Source organism: Bidens hawaiensis, unplaced genomic scaffold (genome assembly GCF_021521415.1).
Source record: "Bidens hawaiensis isolate Kalapana, Puna unplaced genomic scaffold, B.hawaiensis_p1.1 tig00063546_1, whole genome shotgun sequence".
NCBI classification, from domain to species: domain Eukaryota; kingdom Viridiplantae; phylum Streptophyta; class Magnoliopsida; order Asterales; family Asteraceae; genus Bidens; species Bidens hawaiensis.
Window position 1 is genome coordinate 16,791 of NW_027501365.1, and position 9,483 is coordinate 26,273.

Genomic DNA, 9,483 nt, shown 5'->3' on the forward strand with positions numbered 1-9,483 from the left:
TCAATCTTAACTTCGTTAAGTTGTAATTCGTCAATTACTGTTCAAAGTTCGCTATAATTGTTCACAGTTCGTTACCCTTACTGTTCACAATTCGTTAATCTTATTTTCAATTTTAACCCTTAGAGTTTGAGATTTATCATTTGACAAACATGGCTGGTATGTATGCACTAGCTTCACAGAATATGTTAATGCAACAAATGTTGCAACTTGATACTGAGATAGGCTCACATTCGAAATGTCCAAGGTTGATGAAATTTAGCGATTTTTCTAAATGGGAACCCCGTTTTCGTGCTCATTTGGGTTATGTTCACCCTGACTGCTCGTATTGCTTTGATGAGGTATATATTGTTCCAATGATTGGAGATGACACTATTGATTACACTCCTAAAGCTATTTCTCAATATTCACAAGAAGAGAAGAAAGCATTAGAGATTGAGACAAAGGCTTATTCTACTCTTACTATGGCTTTACCCGAAAACATCATTCACCAAGTGGGTAGCATAAAGATCCGTGCTTCCTTATTTCAACATATTCGTATGAGGAGTAAGGGGAATACAGCTGAGAGTAAAAAGGTAATGCTTAAGTTTCAATTTCGAAACTTTAACTTATTGAAAGGAGAAACAGTGGAGGAGATGACTACTAGGTTTAATCACTTGATTGCTGAGATGGACAAAATGAAATTGGATACTTCTGAGGTTGACAAGATTGACACTATCAAGAGTGCACTACCAAGTTCTTGTTCTACGTTTTTAATGGTTCTAAAAGAGAATAACAATTTCACGAATGAAGACTTGACTGCAACTGAATTCTTGCAAAAGATTGAAACAAGAGAATACGATCTTAAATGTCAGAAGTCCTCCAAGGAAAGTCAAGATCCTGCTTTCTGTGGTGGTAGTATGCCTCTAAGTTCAACTATTTCTCCAATCACTGCATTTCTTACACAACATGCAAGTGAAAATGAAGCAACCATCTATAGTGATCCAAGAGCTTGTTTTTACACTGCTGGTAATTCTGGATCACCTGGTGTTTCTGTTGGGTCTGGAAATTCATCTACTACAAATCCATTTGCTCCACCATCTAGTGTAAATATGAAGGAAGCTGAACAAAACTTTGCTTTTCTGACAGCCTTTTCATGTCTTCATATGAGAATTTGGTGAGTAGTAAGATAGCCACAAGTGATCTGACTGATGAAGATTATGATCAGATTGATCCAGATGATTTAGAAATCATGGAATTGAAGTGGAACATGGCTATGATTGTCCGTAAGGTTAAGAGATTCATGCAAAGGACTGGCAAAGATCTTCCTGCCTTGAACAAGAAATTGGGATTTGATAAGTTAAAAGTGAAATGTTATAATTGTCAAGAGTTCAGGCATTTTGCAAAAGAATGTAACAAGCCAAAAAAGGAGTATACTGGTCATCATAATCAAAATCAAAATTATTCTACGATTGTTGTGTTAGCTGATGGAAATGATTGTTCACAACGATTGCTGTGTAATGATAATCAAGCTAATTTGGCTATGTTTGGGCTAACTAAATACTTTCAAGATGCAAGTGAAAGTGAGCTGTCCTCTGACAATGATTCTGAATCTGATGACTCATGTGACAAGTCTCCAACTATTTTTGCTTGCATGGCTAAGATCAATGAGGTTAATCATTCTATCTCTGCTACTTCATTTGTTAAAGTAACTTGTGTTGAATGTGAGACTAACAAACCTAAGTTAGAGTCTTTGAAGAATCATAATGATAATTTAGTGAAAGAGATTGCTTCACTTAAGGATACTTATCGACAATCTCTTGAATCTCAAATGAGATCTCGAGAGAAGATTGAAGCTTTGTCGTTAAGTAACCATGATCTTAAGGCTGAGTTATCTGTTAAAATGACAATCAATGATCAAAAGTTTCAAGAAATCTTGAAACATAGATCAAAGATAACTGAACTTGAGAATGAGGTTCTCGAGTTGAAGAACAAATTGGGTAAATTTAGAAATTCATCATTTTTGCTTAATGAAATAATAAAAGTATCTGGTAAGCAAAAAAGACTCAAAGAAAGGTATAGGTTTTGTTGAAATTCCACCTCCTTTTCAGAATGACTATAAACCAAATCCGTTTGCTAGAAAAGAAGAGGATTTGATTGAAAAAGAACCTGTGATTTCAGAAAACCCTAAACCTGTTAAACCTGAAACTGTTAAAGCTCAATCTTCGACTCAAAAACCTCATGTTGAAAGCAACAAAGTCTTTGTTGAAAATGTTGACAAAGTGATTATTGAGGATGTGTTTGAATCCGAGGTAATACACAAAAACAAGAGCATTCCAAGTTCTAATCACATTCTTTGTGAACCTCATGAATTTGAGGAAGCTATGTATGGTTCATTCAAACCTTATGTGAGAAAAGAAGACCATGTTAAAGTTAAACCAGTTAGGACTAAGAAACCAGAAAAGCCTAAAGTTTCTGATGAGGATTTGATGTGTTTTATCAATCCTATTGTTTCAAAGTCGACAACTGGTCGTGTGTTTAAGTTGAAAGGGTTTGACACGATGTTCAATGAGAAAGACATTCCAATTAGTATCATTAAACCAGAACTGATTGAAAGTGTTTTTCACAATGAAACCTCTAACCAAGATCTTGAACGTCGATATGCTCAAGCTAAAACATCAATGACATCTGATCCTTTGACTAAAGCAAAACAAGTTTTAAAACAAGCTAAGAAAGTTCAGTTTGTAAAATCTACTGGAACTGATACTTTGCAAAGTTTTTCTAATTGTTCTAATTTGGATTTTTATTTAAAGAAGAAGCCTGTGTCATCTGATGATTTAGCTAAAAGCTTTACAAAGAATGTGACTTATCATCCTTCATTGTCATATGCTACTGTTAAACCTCAAAATGATCGTGTAGACATAAGAAGTTGTTTTCTTTGCGGTCAACAAGGTCACGTTGTGAGGAATTGTAGACAACAGAAATTTCAAAATCTCCATCCTTTTGTCAAGGACCATTCAAAACTGGTTCCTGTGATAAAGAAGATTCTGAAACGTCTTATGCCATGTGAAGATGATACGCACATTATGTTTTCAAATGTAAATCCTCGAAAGGTAATTCATGTGAATGAAACTCATGGTCAAGTGAAACCAAAATTTATCCCAACTGAGCCCATATGTAAAAACACAAATTCAAACATTGTTCAAGCTGCTTATCTAAGACGAAAGTCTAAGAAGCTAGTAACTTATTCTCAAGTTGCTAAACAACAGTTGAATTCGGCTAAGTTTAAAATTTCTCAAGAAAACCAAAAGATGCCCAAGACTGAGGCATGGGCTGCCTTTTTGAACTAATCATTTTCTTTTGTGTGTATGGTACATCCAAGACCAATTATGGTGAAAACTGGATAATGGATAGTGGATGTTCTCTTCATATCACTAGAAATCTTAACCTCTTAACAAATGTGAGAAATATTCAAGGGGGTTATATAGCGTTTGCTGGGAATTTTGGGGGCATGATCACACAAGAAGGTAAAGTTTCAAATGGTCACATTACTTTTGAAAAGGTCAATTACTGTGACAAGGTGGACCATAATTTATTGAGTGTGTCGCAAATCTGCGATAAGTACACCACGGAATTTACTGATAGAGAGTGTCTTATCTTGAAACCGGTTACGTGATTCCCGAGGACATGCTTGTCATGTGATCACCACGATCAAATGATATTTATGTCTTAAATATGAGTTCTAAAGTATCAAAGTCTATCGAAACATGTTTTGTCTCCAAAGAAACCAAGAAGGACTCTATTCTATGGCATCGTATAATGGGTCACATTCATGTTCGAAAGATGAATTATTTAATGGCTAATGACTTAGTTGAGGGTGTCTCGCTAAAGAACTTTAAGTTATCTGATCACTACATTGCATGCAAGAAAGGCAAGTAGAAGAAAAAGTCTCATCCTTCTAAGTTATTAAATTCCATTGATAGTCCTCTTGAACGACTTCATATGGATCTCTTTGGTCCGGTGAATCATGCAAGTATCTCTAGGAATTGGTATTGTCTTGTTGTCACTGATGATTATTCAAGATACTCATGGGTATTATTTATGAGTTCGAAAGATCAAACGCCCGTTTTGGTACAAAACCTTATCATTAAGATCGAATCACTATACAAACACAAGGCGAGGAGAATTCGAAGTGATAATGGTACTGAATTCAAGAACACTGTATTGGATTTCTTTTGCATTCAAAAGGGAATTCATCGAGAATACAGTGCACCCTATGTACCACGACAAAACGGTGTTGCTGAACGAAAGAATAGAACCTTGATTGAAGCTGCAAGAACTATGCTTGCTGATTCTAAGCTTCCTGTCCAATTCTGGAATGAGGCGGTGAATACAACTTGCTATACACTTAATTGGCTTTTAACTGTTAAACGACTCAAAAAGACAAGTTACGAGCTTCTAAACAATTGAAAGCCTAACTTAAAGTACTTGGAGCCTTTTGGGTGTCCTTGTACAATATTGAAGAAAGATACGGGTAAATTCGATGAAAAAGCTATCGAAGGGTATTTCTTGGGATATGCGTCTCCAAAGAAAAGAGTATTTAATTTCACTTCTGGTTGTGTTGAGGAATGGTATGATGTGGACTGTCAAAAGTACATCACTCTTCCTCATGGGAAAGGTCCCGGCCGGATGTTTGACGATGATGGCTTATTTAATTCATTTACTCCATCGGCTGAAAACATAGACGAAGATGGTTCTAGCATATTTTGAAGATCATTTGGCCATTCCAAGATTTTCAAGTTCTAATGATGTTGAAGCTACAACTCCTGCTCCAACTGAAGATCCATGTGATGATAATCAGGTTGATAATGTATCTACTTCTTCAGATGACAATCAAGCTGATGATACGGTTATTGAACTTGAGAGTGATAATGTTTCATCTCCTGAAGTTGGTGAACATTATACTAACTTATTTGATAATGTTGTTGTTTCTGAGAATCCCACTCTTCGGATTCATAATTATCATCCACAGGAAAACATCATTGGAGAACTTGATGTAGGCGTTCAAACACGTCATCAAGTTGCTTCGTCAAGTGAGAATAACGTATTGTGTGCATATGCTGATTTACATTAATCGAGAATTGTAAATCTTGCAAAATTCACTTGCTTTCTATCTCAAGTAGAACCGACAACAGCTCGTAAGGCACTTGAAGATCCGTCTTGGGTAGAAGCTATGCAAGAAGAATTATAGCAATTTGCACGTTTGGGTGTTTGGGATTTATTCGACAAACCTGCTAGAGTCAAGAAAGCTATTCCGACTAAGTGGGTATTTAAGTGTAAGAAAGACGATCGTGGGGTGATCGTGAGAAACAAGGCACGATTAGTGGTGCAAGGTTTTTATCAGCAAGAGGGTATTGATTACACTGAAGTATATGCTTCAGTTGCAAGATTATAGTCGATAAGAATCTTTCTGGCATATGCTGCTTATAAGAATATCAAGGTCTATCAAATGGATGTTAAAAGTGTTTTTCTCAATGGTGAACTACATGAGGAAGTGTTTCTTTTACAGCCTCCTGGCTTTGAAGATCCTGATTATCCGGACCGAGTTTACCGATTAAACAAGGCCCTGTATGGTCTACATCAAGCCCCGAGAGCTTGGTATGGCACGCTCGCCGACCATCTGACTGATAACGGCTTCAAGCGAGGGACTGTCGACTGCACTTTTTTTCATAAGACTGTTGGTGTTGATCTTCTCCTAGTTCAGATTTATGTCGACGACATTATTTTTGGGTCTACAAACGACAAGTTATGTAAGGAGTTCGAGAAGTCCATGCAAACGAAGTTCGAAATGAGCTCGATGGGAGAGATGAATTTCTTTTTAGGGTTGCAAGTTCACCAGTCTGCAAACGGAATCTTTATTCACCAGACCAAGTATGTGAACGATTTCTTGAGCCGATTCAAGATATCTGCCGGAAAAATCCCTTCAACTCCTCTCCCCGTGGGTCACAATTTATCACAGGATGAATTGGAGGATACCGTTGATCCTACCCTCTATCGTGTCATGATCAGTTCTTTAATGTATCTAACGGCTTCTCGCCCCGACATTATGTTTGTTGTTTGTCTTTGTGCTAGGTTTCAAGCAAGTCCCCGAGTGACTCACCTAGCTGCGGTTAAGCGAATTCTTCGGTATCTGAGGATAATTCCAGACCTCGGGTTGTGGTACCCCAAGGACGATAACTTTGAGCTTACTGCCTTCTCAGACTCGGACTATGGAGGTTGCAAGATCAACTTCAAATCAATGACGGCAGGGTATCAATTTTTAGGAAACCGGCTTGTTTCCTAGCAGTGTAAGAAGCAGGCAACGGTCTCCACTTCAACCGCCGAAGCTGAGTATGTTGCAGCCTCGAGTTGCTGTTCCCAGGTTTTGTGGATACAACAACATCTTCGTGACTACGGTTTGAAGTTCCTTACTACTCCTATTTTGATTGATAACTCTGCTGCTATATCTATCACAAAGAATCCCGTACAACATTCTAAAACAAAACATATCAAAATTCGATATCATTTTATACGGGATTGCTTTGAGAAGAAGTTAATTGACCTTGAGAAAGTACACACAGACTTTCAGAAAGCCGATCTATTTAACAAAGCATTTGATAAAACGTGTTTTCAATTTTTGCTTGTTTTAAATGGATTGAAGACCCTCGCTGATATCCTAAAACTAGGATGACTATCTTACTTTTCTGTTAATTTTATTTTAAAATTTATTTTGGTTTTAGGTTTTAGGGAGTGAAAAACTAGAAAATACAAAAATATTGTGCTTTTCGTTTGTATAGATAAAACCCAAAAACATTAAAATTTTAAATCCAAAAACATTAGAAAATTTTGAAAAAAAAACAAAAATACTGTGATTTCTTTTCTTTAGTGTTTTTCTTAAAATATTTTGAAAATCCAAAAACATTTTATAAGAAAAATCCGAAAAACCAAAAAGATTGTGAAGTTTATTTTGTTTATAAGAAAAAGACAAAAAGATTGTATTTTTAAAGTATGTATAGAGGAAAACCAAAAAGATTTTTGCATGCGTTCGCTGAAAATTATGTCAATTATCTACATTTGAAGGACATATACTTGTATATGTTTGGTCATGACATTTAATTGTAAATGATCGGGTTAGCCATTCACCCGATAACGGAAAGTAGTTGGGGCGTTCATTATGCGTTTTAGTTAATTTTCTCGCTGAAAATTATGTCGGTTATTTAAGTTTGTGAAGCACGCTTTCATGTCTTAGTCCTATTATTCACTTGTTGAATTAATAGAGAAACCATTTATTATAGACTTAAGTTAACCGGGGCGATTAAATTTATCTTTATTTTGTTTTTTGCTCCTCAAAATTTTGAGTTTTTGAAGCAAAAAGAGAAAATGATAGTACATTGACTATCTTGACCCCAAATCCAGCAAGAAATAAACTTAAAAGATTGTGTGCTTAATTGCATTGGTGCATTGGTAGGTCTTAAAACAAACAAGTAGAGTAAAATATGTGATATAAACATAAAGAAACGCCAAATTGAAAGAGGTTTTAGTCTCTAGAAAAAGTCTCGGTGAGGATGGCAAAGATGTAATAACCTGTCAGCCTTATACTTGTTTGATCACTCAAAAATAAAATAAAGCAAATAACAAGCTTTGAGGTTCTGGACACTGTGAGTTTTTATGCGGCTTAATCATCTGGGTATTCACATGCATGAATATTTTATTCGCTTTTAGAGCAAACCCAAAGTCATTAAACTTGATCACTGCTGTACTTCATACAAATCCAAATTACTGACTTGATCAAAATCCGCTGTTAGTCATACATTGTTCCTCCCTTGCGCGCGTCTCAATACCATTAAGAAACGGACCCCAGGGGATACAATGTATGTAAACCGACAGATGGACTCGTGCATATTCACTCACAGTAAAAGAAAATCAATGCATTGCTCTTAAAGTTCTATAAAAATCAATTTTTTATCAACAATATAATGGTTTAAGTCAAGTTGGGGTGATATGGCAAAAATCAAATTAAGCTTGAACCGAGATTAGAGGCTGATAGTTTCTGATATTCTGTGCTTTAATTGAATCTTTAATCATATCACAAAAACGCTTGAAAGTTTGTTATTAGATTTAAGTGGACAACAATACCAATGACCAACTTAACACCAGTCACAATATCGCTGAAATATATGATGGAAGGGCAATTTGGTCAATATGATTCTCTGCTCAAAAAAATCCAAAAAAATATGTACTGCTTTTGATTAAACATACAAAAACACAAAGACAATTTCTGTTCTATTTTTTTTGTTTCGGATATTTCTTGTGTCAATAATTCAAATCAAAAGATTAAAATACAAAAAGATTTTACGTTTTTTTATTTTTACATATTATTTAATTCTTTTAAGTTATCGGTTTCAAAACGTGAAACGGTTTAAGGTATTTGATTATCGAGGTATGGGATCTCGGTAACCCTTTTAATTTAAAAGGGTTATTTAATGAATTCTTTATTAAATTATTCATTTATTTATTTATTTAAATTCTTTAATTTAATTATTCATTTAAAATTAAATAAAAAGTAATTCGTTAATTATAAATAACGAATCAGGTCATTCTAACGAATTACAGTCTAATTCGTTATCCTAATTTGCTTCCGCACTCTGTAACGAATGACTTTAGTTCGTTATACATATTTAACGAATTAGACACGAATTAAAACTAATTCGCTATGCCATGTGTTAAGTTCAGATAACGAATCATCTGATTCGTTATTTCAAAATTCAAACGAATCGGCTGATTCGTTTCATCGAAAAGCGTGTCTTGTCAGACTATATAGGACGGCGTGCATACGAATCGGTTAATATTCAGTGTCTTCTTCTTCCTTAGTGTACTGTTACTCTCGCAAATTTTTCCTAGAAAAATCGACCTTCATTATACCTTTGTCTGATCATATTTTCGTGATCCTAAGGTAAAGAGGATCACACCGTAATGATTTTCGTCAAACTTAATACATGTTTGATATGTTAATTTTGTGATTATAGTACCGGGTTTTGAAAGTTTATATAAACCTTAATTTAGCCTTGTTTTTATCATGTTTTGAAACACCATTTTAGCATCATTGCAATCGCAATACGATTCCGAGATCTTTTGGGATAACAGGTTTAACTTTGTATTGCTAATTATATGTGTTTTGAATTCCGATTGTAAGTTTGACTTCTGGTGTTCTTGGTTAATTTTGACCTTGACCACAAAAGTCAAAAGTTAAGCTGTGATGGCCATTCGTTATACTTAGCGAATTGGAACTCATTCGTGTCCAATTCATTAAGTAATACACACGAACTAGAATAGCGAATCCATTTTATTAACGAATCAAATATGTATTCGTTAAATTCTAACGAACTAGTTCTTAATTCGTCATCTTTTCATAGTAATTCGCTATTTCTACTTCGTTAATAATTTACTTGATAGCGAATTAGTTGATAC